The sequence below is a fragment of the Tamandua tetradactyla genome, chromosome 17 (assembly GCF_023851605.1).
Source record: "Tamandua tetradactyla isolate mTamTet1 chromosome 17, mTamTet1.pri, whole genome shotgun sequence".
Lineage (NCBI taxonomy): Eukaryota > Metazoa > Chordata > Mammalia > Pilosa > Myrmecophagidae > Tamandua > Tamandua tetradactyla.
In genome coordinates, this window is record NC_135343.1 from 29,764,640 (window position 1) to 29,784,327 (window position 19,688).

The following is a 19,688-nucleotide window of genomic DNA, read 5'->3' on the forward strand; positions in this document are numbered from 1 at the left end:
GCGAAAATATATTTTCAACAAATATCCCATAACAAGTGGAGGAAAAAAACAATTCCCCTAACATATAATAAGCTTTCAAAAAGGACAGGGGAAAACTGTCCTGAATGATTATAACAAAATAAGAAACCAACACATACCCAGAATGAAGAGACATCTCAGAGAGTAAGATTTACAAATGATCATTAAACATGAAAAAAGATATTCTACTTCACTCATAATAAAATGTTAATTCAAATTCAAATTCGATTGGGATACCATTTCTCAGTTATCAAATTGGCAAATATTTTAAAGATAACCAATACTCTCTATTGGCAAGTCTGTGAGAAAAAGAGAACTCATTTATTCCTTGTGGAAGTGAAAAACAGATCACACCTAAGTAAAGTCAGAAATTAAAGCAAAATCATCTTTTCCTATTTCTAGAAATTCACCCTGAATATGTACTCCTCTCTATGAAATAATATATACATAAAGTTATTTGCTGGGACATTATATGTAAAAAAAAAAAAACCCCTTGGGAAAATATTAATAACCATCCATAGAAAACAAGGTGTAAGCATTATGATTTGTATCACATAATACAAAATCCTGCAGCTGCACAAGTAATTTGAAAGATCTATATGGCCTGAGATGGAGTGATTTCCAGTGTTAAACAAATGAAAGTATTTAACATGAAAAGCTAAGTTTTATCTCTAGATTTTGGTTCAGTGAGACATCCCTTGTATCTTTAAATAGATTTCCCTGTTAAGCGTCAATGATTTCATATGCTTTTTGATACCTGCAATCAAAAGATTGTCAATTAACATGCTAAGAAAATTCTCAGTTTGTAGGCTAGCATCTGTCTTCCCATTTTCATTTTCCAAGGTAAGGTGAAATCACAACTAGAACTTTAAAAATTCTCCTACTCAATTTGATCCAGCTCCAATACCCCTAATGGCAGTCAGTGGTGAAGAAAGCAATTTTCTTCTTTTTTAAACTCCATTTTCTCTCTTACTTTCATGTCGTTCTGCTCATGCACTCTGTGTCCACTTTGCCAAACGCCAACATTTATATTAATGCCTGAGTTTCAAATGATGAGAGCAAAGTTGGGAAACTTTATCCTCTCCAGCAAGGCTACATATATATTTGGTGAAAGGAGTAACTAGGAATTAATAAGAAAGAAATAAAAGAATGCCTTGAAATAAGATTTCATAAACTTACCCTGGAAAAATAAGAAATAAAATGTCCTTGCTAGCATTTTTAAAAATATGAACTACATTTTGCTGTTAGGAATTCAATATTTTTGAAAGAGGATGTTGTGAGATATCTGAAAATGCTATAGCAATGATTGATTAAAGTGAAAGTTGGTTTACCACCACCAAATTCCCAAAAGGGGTCAAATGGGAACTATGATCTTTTAATGTCTAATGAGATATGAATGAGGCAGTTCAAGTCTCTTGGGTAAAAACAGCTTAAATTAGATCATACCCAAAGCCATGGAATAAAAGCAAGTATCGTGTTCTTAGGGGAATTAGCACCCTTCAGATGGCTCTATACTCAGTGAAGATCACACTCCACTTTTTTTTTTTCCTGAGAGGCTTAAATTTCACTTTGCCAAACAGAGCAAGTAAATCCCTTGAGTGTTTCCCACACCATAAACTTATTCTGCCTCTTCAGTATGCATTTGCATTTCTCAAAAATCATCAGGGGAAATCTTGAATTGGCGAGTTTTGGAAATAAATTTAGCTCACATGTATGCCTAAGAATGTGATTCTGAGTTGACTTTGCATCCCACTGCAGTTTTAAATCTCTTGGAAAATATCTAGGGAACTCTAACCAAGCACAGTTTACTTCTTTTACAGCACTCAGAATTTTGCTTCTACAGTGATATATAAAACAAACATATTCCTTGGCTTTTTTCCATTTTGGCAGACAAAAAGTTTCTTGATGAATGCAGGACAATCAAAGGACTAAAATGGACAAATGCACAACTTTATATTCATTCACATTTTCTTTAAAAAAAAGATAAAGGCAAAAGTTCCACCTGTAGATACAGAAGAATGAGAAAAGGAATTAAGACGTGAAAGAATTATCTTTGTATAATTTCATAATTTAATCGAAAAAGCCAAAAATATAAGACATTACTTTAAATAAATTCTATTTTCATGAAATTCACTTGACTTGTAGAATATACGTTCAAACATTTCGAACTTATCTGAATATTTTTGTCAAATTATACCTAAACAGCCATATATTATTTATGCATTATTTTCATGAAAAATGTGAATTGTCTACATTCAAAATAGAGTTAAAACTCAGCACAATTTTACTTTAAATATTTAAATATTTCCAATGCTTCATGCTTCAAGCTAGTAAGAGCATTTCTGCACTTAACTTTCAAAAGAAAAAAAAACTCTTATAATCTGTCTTGGAAAATAATATCTTCTTTTTTATGAGAAGAAACTTCCATGTTTATAAATTCTGTCTTCTCTTGAAAACTGGAAGTAAATCTACTAAATGCAGTATTTCTGCAATGAGTGGTCTAAGTAAATTCAAGTGGATTATTTGAGGCTTAACCTAAGTTTAAACCTGCAATGAAGTTCTGAAGTTACACCTGTTTTCTCGACGTTCTCAAATACGTGATGCATAGCGGTTCAAATCTGATTTGACAATTTGGTAACAAATAATTAGGTATCCAGTTAAGAGGAAAAAGTAAATAAATAATATAAGCCCCTCACATAGCCTGGATCCCATTGAATCCCTGGTCTCCCAAGAGACTGCTATGTATGACAAAATATTGACTACACCCCACACATACCAGTTTCATTTGGAAGGAATAAGGAATGGAAAGATAAGTATTCTTGGGGTTAGGAAATCCAATTTTGATACCATTTGCCACCTGGGAGTTCCTCATGTTGACCGTAGATTTGTTATTTCTATGGAAACTATTTCATAGTCCCAGGCTACGCAATTCCAGTGTTCTCTATTGCATTAACTTATTTCATATTAGGCACTGTAAATTATAAACCTACACAGGCTTAGCATTAGAAAAGTAAATTTCTTGATTTTGTGACTGCCTTTAAAAGAAATGTAAAGATGGAAGGAATCTAAATAATACTTACTTGACATTTTCAGAGTAATAGCTAGCCACACGAATATTATTTTAAGTCTATGTCTGAATTCTGTGCCAAGGTTTCTGAGGAGTTCTGAGGATAGTTCTCATAATTATGCTTTAAGCTGCTAAACTGTCTTTATAACAGAAATTTCATAAAACCAAAAATGTTTTAATGAGGTAGGGACTTTCTAGAAGTACATAGATGCGGAAAAGAGTAAGGTCCTCCCAAGATGCCTTACTGAATACTGTGTAAGTAAATCAATCATTGTGGCTGCCTGTGACATGATAAAGTTGTTTGGCACAGATGAGGGCATGCATAAAATTGAAAGGCAATTTCTTTGGAATTAACAGTTCAGATGGGATGAGCTGCCAAGATTCCTTTTATGAAACTATCTTACAAGTGTTCTCTTGCACTGAAATTCTTCAGGAAAATGTGAAGCTCAGTTTCTGCTACTTGTTGAAAACAGAGAAATGTAGAGTACACACCCAGGTGAAAACAGTCATGATATATCAGATTTTTATCCCTAATTAAGCAAAAATAGAATCAATTCAAATAACATGGATTCCTGGAGTGGGAGTTGGGATTTTGAGTTATGACGTCAGCCAGACATTTATCTCACTATACAATCAATGGTAGGGGTTTGTATAGGCTCTACTATTTCATATATAAAATATGGGGGTTGGCTTAGGTCAGTGGTTTTCCCCTTCAAGGTCCAAGATATGTCTCAGAGTTCACCTCTGGAGGAAATGGAAAGGCCAAGCAGTTAGGAGCCAATGTTAGACCAACTGGAGAAGCTTTTAAATTCATTTTTCCTATTAAATGATTTCCATGTTTAGAGTCCTTAATTTAGAAGACTCTAAAGTGAGAATAGAGAGACACCTCAGATGCATGATTGTGCTTTTATGGCAAGTGTTTTATTTTAGATTAAGCTAAGATTATGACTAAAATAGGATGCAATTTTCATATAGTTAGTCACTAAGAAGTGACCTCTATATGTGTTCTCAATTGGTAATACCTAATGTAAGCTTATGTAATTGTCAGGACAAAGAAAATGACGGTAATTATAAAGAACAGATTGTAAAAGTCTAACTAGAAATTATTGAACAATCATAAACATGTGTTTGTACCTTGAGTTGACTTCCTTTGTGTTCCTGGGAATGCAGAAATGTTCTTCTAATTTGGTTTGGATTTATCTCTTAAAAATTAATAACAATTTTATCACTATTGTTAAAATATTTATATGATTATTTGTTTAAGGTATTAATTTCAGAACAAGCAATATTACTAAGGATGAAGAGATACATTTTATATGTTAAAACATTTATTAATCTAGAAGACATAATAATCCTAGATGTGTATGCACACAATCACCAAGTGTCAAAATACATGAGGCAAAAATAACAGAACTGAAAAGAAAAATAAATAAATCTACAATATTCTTTTCTCAATAGTTGTAAAAACTAGAGACTTAAACTTAGTTGAATACAAGACCTGAACAATACTATCTATAAAATTGACCTAAGTAATAATATATTTAGACCACTACAACCAACTACAGCAAGGTACACGTTCTTTTCACATATCATATACTATGACATGAAAGAAATTTCAATAAAGTTAGACACTAACAAAAAAACAATTATAACAGGATGTCAGCAAAATGATGGGCTAAATATTTCCCAGGTCAATATAATTCATAAGGAATGAAGAAAAATGAACAGATCCTAAGACACCTGGGAGACACCAATGAGCATGCCAATATGTATCTAATGGAAGTTCAGAAGGAAAAGACGGAGGGGGGGCAGAATGATATTTGAATAATATTTGAAGAAATAACATCTGAAGATTTCCAAAATTTAATGAAATTACACAAATTATACATCCAAGAACCTCAACAAACTACAAGGAGGGTAAAGTCAATGACATCCATACCAAAATATATTTTATTTAAACTTTTAAAAGCCAAGATAAAAGGGAGAATCTTGACAGTGACAAGATAGAAGAAATTCTTCACATACAAGGGATCCTCAATAACATTAACAGATAATTTCTCATCAGAAACCATGACGGCCAGAACAAAGTGGGAAGACATATTTAAAGTACTGCAAGGAAAAAAAATTTCAACTAAGAATTCTATATCCAGAAAATCCACATTTCAAAAATGAGGAAGAAATTAAGACAACCCAAGTTAAACAAAAGCCAAGTAAATTCATGATTAGTAGGCTTACCCTCCAAGAAATCCTAAAAGGATACCTTCTGGTGGAAGTAAAAGGACACTTGTGTGTATGTGTGTGTATGTGTGTGTATGTGTGTGTGTGCGTGTATGTGCACATATTTATTTATTACAGGGATTGGCTTAAATGACCATAGAGATTTGTAGATCTGAATTCCATAGGGCAGAATGCAAACTGGGAACTTAAAGAGATGTTGTATACTCCAGGAAAAGCTGTATGGCTGAAGTAGAGATAGAATTTCTTCTTTCTGACTGCTAAAACAACCAGTTCTCCCTGTAAGGCCTACAACTGATAGGGTGAGACATTGCTCTTTGCTGAAGGAAATCTCCTTTGTTGATTGTAGATGTAGTCAACCATAGATGCAACCAACTGAATAATGTTTAAAACCTAGATGTGAAATAGGTGGACAGACTACTACATTCTTACTTGATCTTTTATAAGTAGAAGAGTGCTAGGTCAAATGAAAAAAGGTTTAACTTGAATCACAAAAACAGGAAGGCAGTCTCTCAAACAATTCCCAGATTTTAAACAGTTTACAGAGCCACAACTCCTTGAATGAAGGAAAAGCTAAGTCATTCAAAAAAGTAAATAAAGTGCTGATAAAACATGCTGCAACAAGGATGAACGTCAAAATCTTTATGTGAAGTGAAAGGAACTAGACATAAAACATTACATATTGTATGATTATATTTATATGAAATACCCAGAATATGTAAATCTATTGAGAAAAAAATCGGATTCATGATTGTCAGGATTTGAGAGAAATGTGAAATGGGGGAAAAACTGCTTACTGGCTACAGTTACTGCTGTGATAAAATGGTTTTGGAACTTGATAGAAGTTGTGATTGCCGATCATTGTGAACGTACAAAATGCTACTGCAATGTGCACTTTAAAATGGTTAAATATGTTGTGAATTCCACCTCAATCATCAAAAAGAAAAATTCAATTATTATCTACAACCAAAAGATACCTAGAAAATTCCCAAATATTTTGTTATAGGAAAAAACACTTCTAAGAATATCCATAGATCAATGATAAAATTAATTACTAGGGATGTTAGAAATATGTTAAACCAAATGATAATGAAACCCAAAATATCAAAGTTGGTGGGATATAATTAAAACAGTGCCTACAGGGAAATTTATAACTTAAAGTATTTATATTGGGAACTAGAAAGTTCTAAGTCAATGATCTAAAGCATCTGCCCTAAGAAACTAGAAAAGGAAAAGCAAATTAAAACAATGATGACTTGAGGAAATGAGGTAATATAGCTAAAGTGGAAATAATTAAAATAGAAAACAGGAAAATGCAAGAAAATATCAATTAAAACAAAAGATGCCTTTTTGAAAAGCTCACTAACATTATAAACATCTATGTAGACATTAAGAGAAAGAAAGTAGAGAACACCCAAATTACCACTAGCAGGAATGAAAAATGCCACCCTAAAGTATAAACAACATGAAAGAATAAAATAATATTAGGAAGATAGTCACAATAAAATGGGATACTAAAAATATTTAATTAAAAGAAAGGAGGAACACGAAATAGTAACAAAGGACAATCAGAAACAAAGAAAACAACAGCAGGACATTAAAATCAAATCCACAATTTTTATGAATTACATTGTTACATTTTATGAATGACATTAAATGAATTCCATAAAAATGGTCTACTTCATCAGGGTTTGACAACTTAGGTGGTCTGGAAACTTTTTTGGAAGACACAATTACTAAGGTTTACTCAAGAATAAATATACAAATCTGTACAGCCTATAAATATATTAAACATATTGAATTTGCAATTTAAAACCCTATTATAAAGTCAACTTCATGTTTCTCAGGAATGAAAGGTCAATTTGACCCTTAGAAAACCAAATCAATTTAATTTATTGCATTAACAGAATAAAGGGGAAATGCCATAAGATCATTTCAGTTGAAACACAGAATGCATTTGTCAAAATTTAAAACCCATGTCTGATTTAAAAGAACTCTCCAGAAACATGGAAAAATAAAAGGCAGCAACAAAGAAAGAAATAGCTAACATTATACTTAACATGAACATTTTCCCTATATGATTGAGAAAAATCAATGATGCCCAATCTTACTAGTTTTATTCCAAAATTTTTATGGAGGTTCTAGCCATTGCAATGAAGTAAGGAAAAAAAAATTAAAAGGTATTCAGCTTTTTAAAAGAAGAGATAAAACTTTTTAGTGGCAAATGACATGATTGCATATATAAAAAGTCCTATAGGATCTATAGAAAAGTCACTAGACCTAATTGTATTTTGAAGAGTTCCAGGATATAAACATATATGCAAGAGAAATTTGTATTTCTAGGTATTAACAACAAAATAATTTGGATAGTAAGAATAAGTATCTGTATCACTTACATTATCAAGAGGAAAAAAAAGATGTAAACTATTTAGGGATATATTTAAGCAAATATATGCAGGACATATACTTTGAAACATACAAAATATTGCTGATAAGAATTGAAAAAAGACCTAAATAGATGAGAGGAACTCATTAGTACCTTCATTAATTAGAAAACTCAATATTTTTAGGGAAGCAATTTTCCTCTGTTTGATCTGTTCATTCAATGCAGTACCAAAATTTCAATGACCTTTTTATTCCTAAAAATTAGCAAGCTGATTCTAAAATTGATATGGAAACATAAAAGGCCTGGAATAGCCAGACTAACTTTGAAAGAGTGAAACAGAAGAACGAAGTTAGAGGATTATTGACTTCAAATTTTCCCATAAAGCTACAGTACTCAAAACAAAATGGTATTGGCATAAAGATAGGTGTATATATCCATGAAATGGAACATTCAGAGATAAACTCACACATACAGTAAAGCAGTTTTGACAAAAACATCAAGGTAAAGTAGGAAAATAGATACTTTTTTCAGTAAGTGGTGCTGGTATAAAGGTATATTCATTAAAAAAATAACTTCGCTCTCTACCTCGGGCCAGAATCCTTCTAATTAGATCACATGCACAGCATGTATGAATCTTTAAAATATTATGTTAAGTGATAGAAGCCAGGCACAAAGAATCCACACTGTAAAATCGCATCTGTATATATTAGAGTAGAAAGGGAAAAAAACAATTTTGGGGGATTGCCAGGAGACAGGTATCAGGTGAGCAAATAGGGAGTGGGGTTAGAGGGCTCTTGATTGCAAAGGAGCATAGGAAATCTTTCTGGGATGATGGAAATACTTTATAACCTGATTGTTGTGGTGGTTGTAGGGCCTTTTTTTTTTTGCCAAAAGTCATCAAACTGTACACTAAAACAAATACCATACATTGTAAAATATATTATAAACCTCAATAATGTAGGTTAAAAAATCTTATCCTTCACATCCTTTGCAGATTTACATAGATATGAATACAGAAGTGATATTTAGTTCCTTTTACTTAATGGCATTGAACGTTTAATACTAAAATTAGAATTTAACTTTCAGGATTTCCCTAGCAGATACCCTAACCAACTGCAATGTTTTTTTTTCCTTCTCTCTGATTCTTTGGTGAATGGAACAATGGAAGATGTTTTAACCAAAGTGTTTCCTGTAGTAGTTACAAGGAATGGCCACCCTTCATTAAAGTGTATTGAGGCTGAGCCTTCAGTTCCTCCACTGGATCAAATATCACAGATAATATCTGCCATAACAAAGATAATATTCACTGGATAAAGTGAGATATGGAGAGTTTCCTGTCTCAATATTGTTGTCTCAGAGGCTAAGCAGATGCAAACACCTCTAACGTCACCAATAATCCTGTTTATTACTTATTATTTATTAACAGCGTTGCTTAAGAGAGCTCACTTGTTGGCACTGATATATTCTTTCACCACCTTTACCTTACTGAGTTGAAGAATTATTGAAGCTGGATGACAGTAGTTTCTGGCATAATTGAAAGGTGGTAAGACAAAATGGGGAGGAGACAGCATAGAATAGGCAAACAGGCATATATTTGTCACAAATGTTCGTAAGATTTCAGCTTCTCGAAGGCATCAGTGCTTACAGAGGCATAGGATACAATTATATTTAATTGTTAGTTTTGATTTTAGGAAGTTTTCTAACATGGAATAAACATATCATAGTTTTGCAATGAGAGAGAAAAAGGAGGAAGTCAGCCATTGTGTTTGTTTTGGTGTGTTGGGTTTATGGGTGATTTTTTTTTAAAGATCTGGATATAAATTGAAATGCTAAAAGCTTTCTGGGAGAAAAAATTGAGCAGACAAATAAGCATGGCAGCCTCAAGGAACAAAAATAAAGCTGATCTTACTTCTGGAATGATGAAGATATTTTAAAACATACATTTAAATCCATTCAGCTCCTATTCTGGGTGAAAAAAATCAGGAATTTTAAAGATAAAGTTTTCCATCAGTACTAATTGCTAATGAAAAGTACTATCCAAATTACAGAAACGTAAGGACATTTTCACTGCATGTTCTGCAGATAAAATTAGATGGAAAAAGAGCTTATAGAAACATTTGCCTCCAGAAAAAAAAAAAGGAAGGTAATTTATACACCACAAACATTGAGGGTTGGAGGGCTAAGATGGAGAAAAGTTGAGGGAAGGAGAAAAAAAATTCCTGTAATTCGACAGAATTAAAAGGGAGTAGCTGTGGGTCATAGGACTTTAGAAAACTGAACATATCACAGGTGGTGATGTGGTCGGGACTTCAAAGGGAAGGAACAGGTGCTGTAGATTTTGACTTCAGATCAAGGTCCCCAAAAGAGTGAGTCCCTTACCAGTGCTGAGGCAGTAACTTTCGACCTGGGTTTTCCTGGGGGCTCTTGCTTGCATAAACACTGCAGTTTTTACACTGAGCCCTATCACATAACCTGCCTTTATGTACCAGTCAAGCCTCACACCCTTAGTGGCAGAAATAAACAGGTTGAGCAATTAAGACAGCACAATATCACAATGACTATCAACTTAAGAAGCCATCACCCAGAAAGAGCTCTATTTCTTCCTCCAGCAGAGTCACCAGATGGCAAGTTACAGCAAACTTGATGTATTGAACATTGAGTTTATTTATACTGACTCAACAAGTTACCTGGAAATACACAAGTATGCTTTAGCTAAAAAGTCCGGGAACAAGAAAGGTGTACAATCTTTGTCTCTAATTTACCACCCATGATTCCAGCTTTAACGTGAAGCTACCTAGAAACATATCAATTATTGTTAAACTTACAAGAAACACAAACCATCCAAGAAAATACTGACAAATCTGATGTACTAAAACTTGAAATTTCTACAATAAAAAGGTTAAAAGCCAAACTAAAAAAGCCCTTGTATTTAGAATTTAAACATAAAACTCATATAAATCAATAAGAAAAAGATAAATGATGCAATAGAAAAAACGGTTAGTTACTTCTTCCAAAGAAAGTGGGAAATGTCAATAGGCATTAAAAATGTTACTCAGTTTCACTAAGCAAATTCAAATTAAAATGCAGTGGCATACAATTTAATCACCAATGGATTAGCAAAATTTGAAAAGTCTGAGGACATAAGGAACATACACAGTGGATTTTAGAGTAAATAAGTAAGTACAAATACTATGAGTAATTTTCCAATGTTACCTTATGGTGAAGAAATCTATATTCTAAAGGCCAGGTATTCTCTAGGTATGGACACAGGAGGAATTCTCATAAATGTGAACTGTGGGCAAGAAGAAGTATACAAGAATATTCATTGAAGAATTGTTGATAATACCCAAATTGGGGGGCAAAATCTAAGATTCCATTAATAGAATAATGCATTTTATGTATTCATAGGTATGAATATTATACTGCAGTCAAAATCAGTTACAGTTAATATTATGATGAATTTGAAAAAATGTAACAAGAATTGAAAAAAATTTTTAAGAAGGATAATTGTATCATAGTATATATATATGAATTTTTAAAAGCTACAAAACAATACTAAGTAATATCCACAGATATACACATATGATGAAAAACTATAAGAGCATTTATGAAAATGATTACCAATAAATATTACAGTGGTTATTTAACCAAGGAGAGGAGACAATAAAGAATTTTGATAACCTTTAAAGCTTTATATTGTAAAGAGGACTCACAGAACTCATATAAGACAGAATATAATCCAATGTATAAAATATTTAAAGTAAAGGAAATATAAATCTATGTTAATAAAATCTAAAGTTAAGATATTATATCCATACTCATTTGGTATTTCTTGGCATTTGCTGAAGATTATTGCTTATATGTTTGTACATATAATCACGATTCATAAAGTAAAGCTATAGGTAGTTTTTCTAAAATATTGATTCTCAAAACATACCTGTAGCTCAAGATGTGGATACTCATTATGCATGCTATTATACTATGTGATTAGAAATGAAACTTAATTAAGACATAGTTTCATAACTGAGTATTGTAATTGGGGCTAGAAAATGCCAGTATTGTTTTATGTTTCTTAATATTTTAGACAAACTCATGCATTATATTCTTTATTTTATCTTCTAAATTTCAATCTATAGGGCAGGAAACTGTGACATTCAATATTATGAATAGCTGCTAGATATGCTTGTTTTACCTCACAGCTAGTGTGAATTGCTGTGGCTTTCCTTGTCTGAATTAGAAACTTTTGTAGAAAGACAAATATAACAAATTCTGAGATAATAAATTTTACTTCAAGGCCAAAGCTATCTATTCGTAAAATGGGAAGTTTTCTTGAAAGAAGCCATATCAATATCAAGCTGAAAAGCAAGTGTAGTTTTATGTCTGATGGAGTATTTAACCCATTTTGATTTCTTACATGATTTCCTTCTTATGTTACACACTTTAGGGAAGAAATGTCAGGGGCTGTTAATGAGAAAAGCATTACATTTTATAGAGAAGCTGACTGATTTGAGGAGAGGGGCAATAAGAATTTGCTAATGGTTTGGCTATTTTTTCAGACGATCTGTCTCAGAGGATTGGTATGATTGAAAAGCTAACTGTGCATGATTACTATTAGTCTATCTGAAATTCCTACTGGTTCCATTTTTAGGGGGACAGTGCCTTAGTCATTCAAATGGCATTAATAGGGATTGAAAATTATCTCCTTCCCACTCACTCAGCTTCAAAATCAGGTCAGGTTGTTCTGTAAGTGAACACCCCACTGAAACTATTTCTCTCATCCTATTCTTTGGCTAAATCAGGATTTCAGACTTCAAAGCTAAAAATGTAGTCTTTTTCACCAGCGAGCAATACAATCAGTGCAGACAAAAGGAAAACTCAGGGATCAACCTCTTCAAACCTTGAAACTAAGATGAAAAGATCCATTTTAAATTCTGTGGACAGTTAAATGTCATACTAACCATGGAACTTTGAGCCACAGGTATAATTTTCTTTGATGTATTTGTTTTAAGAGCACTAGGCTTAGTCATGCAATCATTAAACTGAGATAACTTGAATGAGTCTTGCTTTAAGAAATGCTACTGAGTCTATAGGCCCATTCAAAAAAGTCATACTACGTCTCATTAGCATGTTTCTTTATGTGTCATAGTTGAATAGCAAAAACATAACAGAATGTGTTTTAAGGAAAACTGACATCCCTGTGCAGCATTGCCAAGTGCCTGCCCTGCCAATCTAAAGATAACCATGGTTTTATTTTTACTTTTTAAAACAACATGATGAGCATCTTCTTTTAAAGTTAAGGGAAAAACGAAAGTAATATTTTTTAAAATGCCCAAGTCCTTAAGAATCTCAAGGCCAGTACAGAAGGCAAATTCATAAATTCATAGTTCAGAAACTGTATACTGTAGTATGGCATGTGCTATCCTAAAGTACCATAAATTATAAAATCATCAACTCTCTGTGAGGCTTGTTTAAAGTTTTGTAGAGAAAGCAACTTTTAATATGAATTTGGAATTATGAAAAATAGCACAAGTTACAAAGAAAAACCCCTACATATGGAAGAACTAGCATAGGCCAAAAAGACAGGAAAAGGCACAGTATGTTCGAGAACATTGGCTTAACTGGGGCATACAGAAATAGATTGCATTGGACCTTTCATGTCAGGTCAAAGAATCTAAATGCTGGTTTTTAGGCAATGAACAGCCAATAGAAGTGATCATATTTCACATTTATTTTTGTTTATTTCTTGAAAAGATGGTTAGCAGTTGTATCAAAAATGAGCCATAATGAGGAGAAATAGATGGCACGGAGTTGGTAATGAGGTTGCTTCAGTGATGAATAGTCTAATACAAAAGCCTCTTGAATAGAAAGAAAGTAATGAACTCAGCCTCCATTTCTGAGATACCAATTAGTTTTTGAATAGTTATGGGAGAGAAAGAAGTTGAGGATGAAGATTCCAGTACAGAGAAGGATGGTGATATAAATAATCAAGATGGGGGCTATTAGGCAGGAACAGATTGAGAAGGCCGAAATGAGACTGAAAGAAGAAATGGATGAGTTCTTTGTAAACATGGTGATTTTGACATTTCTAGAGGACATAAGGGTGGAGAAGCTCATTAGGGAGTTAGAAGTATGGGTCTAGGTCTTGACCCATGAATTCATTAATTTAGTAGTTGATATTTTAGCAGCTGAGGAGTTCACCCAGGAAGAGTATAACAAATGAGGAGAGAAAAGGTCAAGAATAAACTCTGAGAAGCAATTGCCTGTGAAGACAAGTGGAGGAAGAAGATTCAAAGGAAACTAAGAAAAATCATCCATAAAATTAGAAGCTATAACTGGTGATGGAAGTGTTCTGAAAGCCAAAGTAAATAATTTCCAAAGGCCCACCTTAAATAATGTTAAATGATAGCACATGGATTGTAATGTTGCCATATTAAAATATTTTCATAGGTGTTTTGTGAGATTTTGGCTGATTTACTGCTGTTGTTTCATCAAAAAAGCAAGTGAGGAATAACTACTAAACAAAAGTTCCATCCTTGTCATAATGTCTTGCAGGAAAAAAGTGAATGGTGCATTTACCAATGTTTTCATTTCTTTTTTAAACAAAATTTAATATAGTAGAAAGAGTGATCACTGACAAAATGCAAATTTTCCAGGTGTCTAGGAAGTGGACAGGAAGCAAAAGAATGGAAAACTTCTTCCAGGCAAGAAAATGATATGTGATAAGGCACCAAAGAGTAAGAAAAACACTGGGCCTCTGGAATTTGAAACAGAAATTTCAAATAAATGTTGAATAATTTTAAAGCCTAAGTTATAATAAGGAAGTTAAGCATTTGAGTACATGGAAACTTCTAGGTTCTGAGTATCACTTACTCAGAAATTTTTCATGAAAATTATACCCTAAAAGAGCAAGACAAATTATTTAATAAAGCCCTGAGTGGCACATGTATTTTATTTGTTAATTTATTGGGAGTTCTTGTGCATCTCTGAGGAGTAAATTGCTAGACGCATTGTATTAAAGACTTCAAGTTACCAAGATGACAATATAAGATACTGCAGGATGCCATTGCCCCACAAAATCTTTGAACCACTAACAAAAACTGGTCGAGTCCTCTTACTCAAACCTCTAGAAAACAGTTAAGGAGTGACAGTAACTGGGCAAGTACCAAATCAAGAAGACACAGCTTTATAAATGGTAGGAGAAATTCATGTCACCCTTAATAGCCCCTACCCCACCCACTCCTTTGACATGTTATGGAGCCAGACTGCTATTCCATTGTGGGTACCTAGTCTTGATCCAGAGGGAATACAGTAATCCCTAAGTGCATACTAGGGTCCCTGTATGTTGGTGCAATTTAATCAGGTGGCAGCCTGAAAGACTGAACCAGGGAATTCATCTCCAACTCACCCTCCAAGAAGCTGCCTTGCAGGCAGAAGCAGCATGCAGGCAGCTGAAACAATTTCATAGGGAGTTGAGGGGGTATTAAAATTCCTAGGTAAATCATTCCTGGAATGATGAGCAAGTACAAGCCCAGGAAACAACCTAGTCTCAGAAAAGACCAAGACAACTGTGCATTTCACGTTCACCTCAGGCTGATCGTTATGCTGACCCTCATTCTGATTCTCATGCCACTCCTTTATAGGAGGGCTAAATTCTAAAGAAGAACACCAGCCACTGTAGAGCCAACTTCAAAGACTGTGAAGGGTGTACAGCATGATTTTGTTAGCTCCTAGAACTCAAGGAAACTCTGTCAGATCACAAGCTAGATACAAATTCAAGGAACAGACAACTCTAGAACTAAATCCTAGTGTTAACACTTCAAAATATTAAAATTTATATTGTGAAGCAATGATGACAAGACAAAGAAATAGGAGATGGTCTATTCAAAGGAACAGTATAAAAATCCAAAAAAAAAACATCAATGAATAAGACCAGATTTTGGACATACCGAAAAAGACTTAAAAAATGGTCCTTAATATGCTCAAGGAGTTAAGGAAAACACAAAGAGAGAGCTAAAGCATACAAGAAAAAACAGTGAATTAAACATATAACACTATCAATAAACAGACAGTTTTTTTTGTGGGGGGTGATGCATGGTCTGGGAATCAAACCTGGGTTTCCCGCATGGAAGGCCAGCATAAGATAGAAAGTTTTAAAGTACTCAAACAGAAATTCTTGAGTTGAAGACCACAATAACTGATGTGAAAAATTCCCAACAGTAGCTTGGAGCTGGCAGAAGAAAGAATCAGTGAACTCAAAAGAAAATTGAAATGATTCAAACTGAGGAGAACAAAGAAAAAAGAATTTTATTAAAAAGCAAACACAGCCTAAGAGAGCTACAGGACACTGCTAAGTATGCCATATATACATTATGGGAGTCCCAGAAAAGAAAACATTGAAAGGGGCAGAAGGTATATTCACAGAAATAATTGCAGAAAAATTCCCAAATTTATGGGAAGACATGAATATGCACATTTAAGATCTATGAACCCAAAACAGACTAAATTCAAAGAGATCCATGCACAGGCACAAAATAGTTAAACTGTAGAATATCAAGGACAAAGAGTTCTGCAAGTTGCAAGAGCAAAGCAATATAATGTGTACAAAAGAGTCCCAATATGATTAAGTGCTAATTTCTCAGTAGAAACTATGAAGGCAAGAAGCAAGTGTGTCAAAGTATTTAGAATGCTAAAAAAACAGAAAAAACAAAAAACTGGCAACTGCGATTTTTATATACAGCAAGAATGTCTTTCAAAAAAAGAGGGAAAGATTACCCATTCTCAAATAAACAAAAGCAGAATCAGTAATCAAAAACCTCCCATAAAGGTAAGCCCTGGGCCAACTGGCTTCACTGGTGAATTTACCAAACATTACAACCAGAAGAATTAGCACCAGTCCTCTGCAAACTCTTGCAAAGTCGAAGGGAGAGGAAGACTTTCTAACACATTTTATGTTGTCAACATCACTCTAATACCAAAGCCAGATAATGACACAATAAGAAAAGGGAATTAATGACCAATATCCTTTATGAATATAGATGCAAAGACCCTTAAAAAATGCTCACAAACCAAATCCAACAGCACATTACAAGAATTTAGATGTTGATCAAGTGGGATTTATGCCAGGTAGGAAACTGTAGTTCAACATAAGAAAATTAATTACAAGAAAATGAAGGGGAAAAAAGCACATGATCTCAATTGATGTAGAAAAGACATTTGACAAAATCAAACATTGCTTCTTGATAAAAACTCTTAGAACTAAAAGAATAGAAAGAAACTTCCTCAACATGTTAGAGGGTATATATGAAAAAGACATGGCTAATATAATACTCAGTTTGAAAGATTTTTTTCCTTAAAGATCAGGAACAAGACAAAGATACCACTGTCACCATGTTCTTCAATATTGTATTGGAAGTTCTAGCCAGAGCAATTAGTTAAGAAAAATAAATAAAAGTCACCCAAATTGGAAAGGAAATAGTGAAACATGCCAAATGAAATGTTACTATATATAAAATCCTGAAAATGTACAAGACAACTAGAGCTAATAAATTAATTCAGTAATGTGGCAGAGCACAAAATCAGTAATACTTACATATACTAGTAATGAACAGCCAAAAGAAAAAAGCCCATTTCCAATAATAACTAAAAGAGTCAAATATAGAAATAAGTTTAATCAATTTTGTAAAGTATTTATACAATGAAAACTACAAAACATTGAAAATGATGTCAAAGAAAATCTCCTTAACTGGAAAGACATCCTTTGGATTAGAAGATTAAATATTTTTAAGATATCAAACTATCCAACATGGTTTACTGATACAATGCAATCCCTATCAAAGTTTCAATAGCCTTCTTTGCAGAAATAGTAATAAGCCAATCATCAAATTTATGTGGAAGTGTAAGGGACCCCAATAGCCAAAAGCATCTTGAAAAACAAAAATGAAGTTGGAAGACTCATATTTCTTCCATTTTAAAACTTATGAGAAAGTTATGAGAATCAAAACAATACGGTACCAGCACAAAGACAGACATATAGACCAGTAGAACATATAGATCATATAGACATATAGACATATAGACAACATATAGACATATAGATCAGACAGACATATAGACCAGTTGAGAGTTCAGAAATAGACCATCACATATATGGCCAATTAATTTTTGAAAAGATTGCAAAGTCCACTCAGTAGGGAAAGAACATTCTCTTCAACAAACAGTGATTGGAAAAACTGGATAGCCATGTGAAAAAGAATGAAGACTGTCTCCTAAATTACACTATAACATAATTTTATTCAACCTGGATAAAAGTCATAAATTTAAGGCCCAAAGCTATAAAACTTCTATAAGAAAATGTGGGGAAGCATCTTCAGTGTCTTGTGTTAGACAATGGTTTCTTGGACTTTACACAAAATACATGAGCAACAAAAGAAAAAAATAGAAAATGGGAGTCTATCAAAATGTAAAACTTTCATGCATCAAAGGACTTTATGACAAAAGTGAAAAAAGCAACCTACAGATTGGGAGAAAATATTTGGACACAACATATCTGATAAGGTTTTAATACTGAGAATATATAAAGAACTTCTATAAAACAATAACAAAAAGACAAATGACCCAGTTAATCAATTAATAATCACCAGCATATGAAAATCTCAATGAAATACCATTGTATACTCATTTTAATGGCTACAATAAAAAAAGACACAAGTTTTGCAGAGGATGATCTTAGAAATAAGAACAATCATTCATTGTTGGTGGAATTATAAAATAATGCAGCTGCTGTTGAAAACACTGGTGATTAATTAAATATAAGATTACCTATGTCCTGGCAATTCCAATTCTAGGTATAAACCCCAAAGAACTGAAAGCAGGGAAAAGAGATATCTTCACAGTGAGGTTCACAGAGGTATTACTTGCAATTTCCAAGAGAAAGAAGCAACCCGTGTCCATCAAAAGATTAATGAATAAATAAAATGTGGTATATACATCCAATGGAGTTTTTTCAGCCCATAAAAAAGGAATGAAACTGATACATGCAATAACATTATATTGAGTGAAATAAACCAGACAAAAAAGGGAAAATATTATATAATCTCACTGACATGAAGTAATTAGAATAAGGAAATTTGTAACATCACAAATGAGAATACATGCTACCAGGGGTCAGGCTGGGGATCAGGAATAGGGATTGATGCTTAATTGGTACAGAATTTCTGGTTGAGTTGATGGAAAATTTTGGTTAAATGGAGGTGATGATGGCAGCACAACACTGTGAATATAGCTAACACACTGAATTATATATTTCAATGTGGTTAAAAGGGGACATTTAGGGTTGCATATATGTCACTAGAATAACTTTTTTAAAAAAACCGTAAGACTGCACAAGACAAATAGTGACCCCTAATGTAAACTATGGACTATAGTTTTGTAAAATAGCACAATCATAATTATAATAATATTTTTATCAATGTAACAAAGGTAACATACTAATGCAAAGTTTAATAATAAGGAAAACTGCATGTGTGAGGGGGTACATGGAACTCGGTATTTTCTACATGCTTTTTCTGTAAACCTACAACTTCTCTAATTAAATAAAAGAGGAGGAGAGAGGAGTCCATTGTTTTATACATTTTTCAGTCACTCAGTTTATTGGCTTCATACTTGAAAATGAAAAAATCAAAATGTATTTTAGGTGCATTTTGTATTTATACCAAATGAAGACATTAATGCTATGTTTCCAGAAGTTTAAAATACTGTCTTGAAAAGACTGATGTTTAATCAGATTTGATTTTAAATATGTGCTCAAATTTGTTTTTCTGAATTATTTTATCTACAGACTTGTGTACTTTGATTATTGTCACTATTCTCAGTATTTTATTAAATTATTGATTTCCTGTTGCCATTTCATGAATTACATTTCGATAATCTAATAATACTAGCAATTACATTGATTAACTCACTTAAACTCATAATCCTCTATAA

The 19,688-nt window shown here is 32.9% G+C and overlaps 1 long non-coding RNA gene across 5 annotated transcripts in view; it reads right to left on the reverse strand.

Annotated features, from left to right (window-relative positions):
* Nucleotides 1–19,688, reverse strand: part of LOC143661539 (uncharacterized) — a 416,410-nt gene that overhangs the window by 172,640 nt on the left and 224,082 nt on the right. For 2 of the 5 annotated variants that reach the window (XR_013164668.1, XR_013164669.1), the window contains 3 exons: nucleotides 10,920–10,998; nucleotides 4,220–4,287; nucleotides 629–2,020 (listed from right to left, as the gene is read on the reverse strand). The exons of the other annotated variants lie outside the window; for them this stretch is intronic. This is a non-coding gene — a long non-coding RNA (uncharacterized LOC143661539). Of the gene's footprint in view, nucleotides 1–628; nucleotides 2,021–4,219; nucleotides 4,288–10,919; nucleotides 10,999–19,688 lie in introns of those variants that run through there. 5 annotated transcript variants of the gene reach the window in all.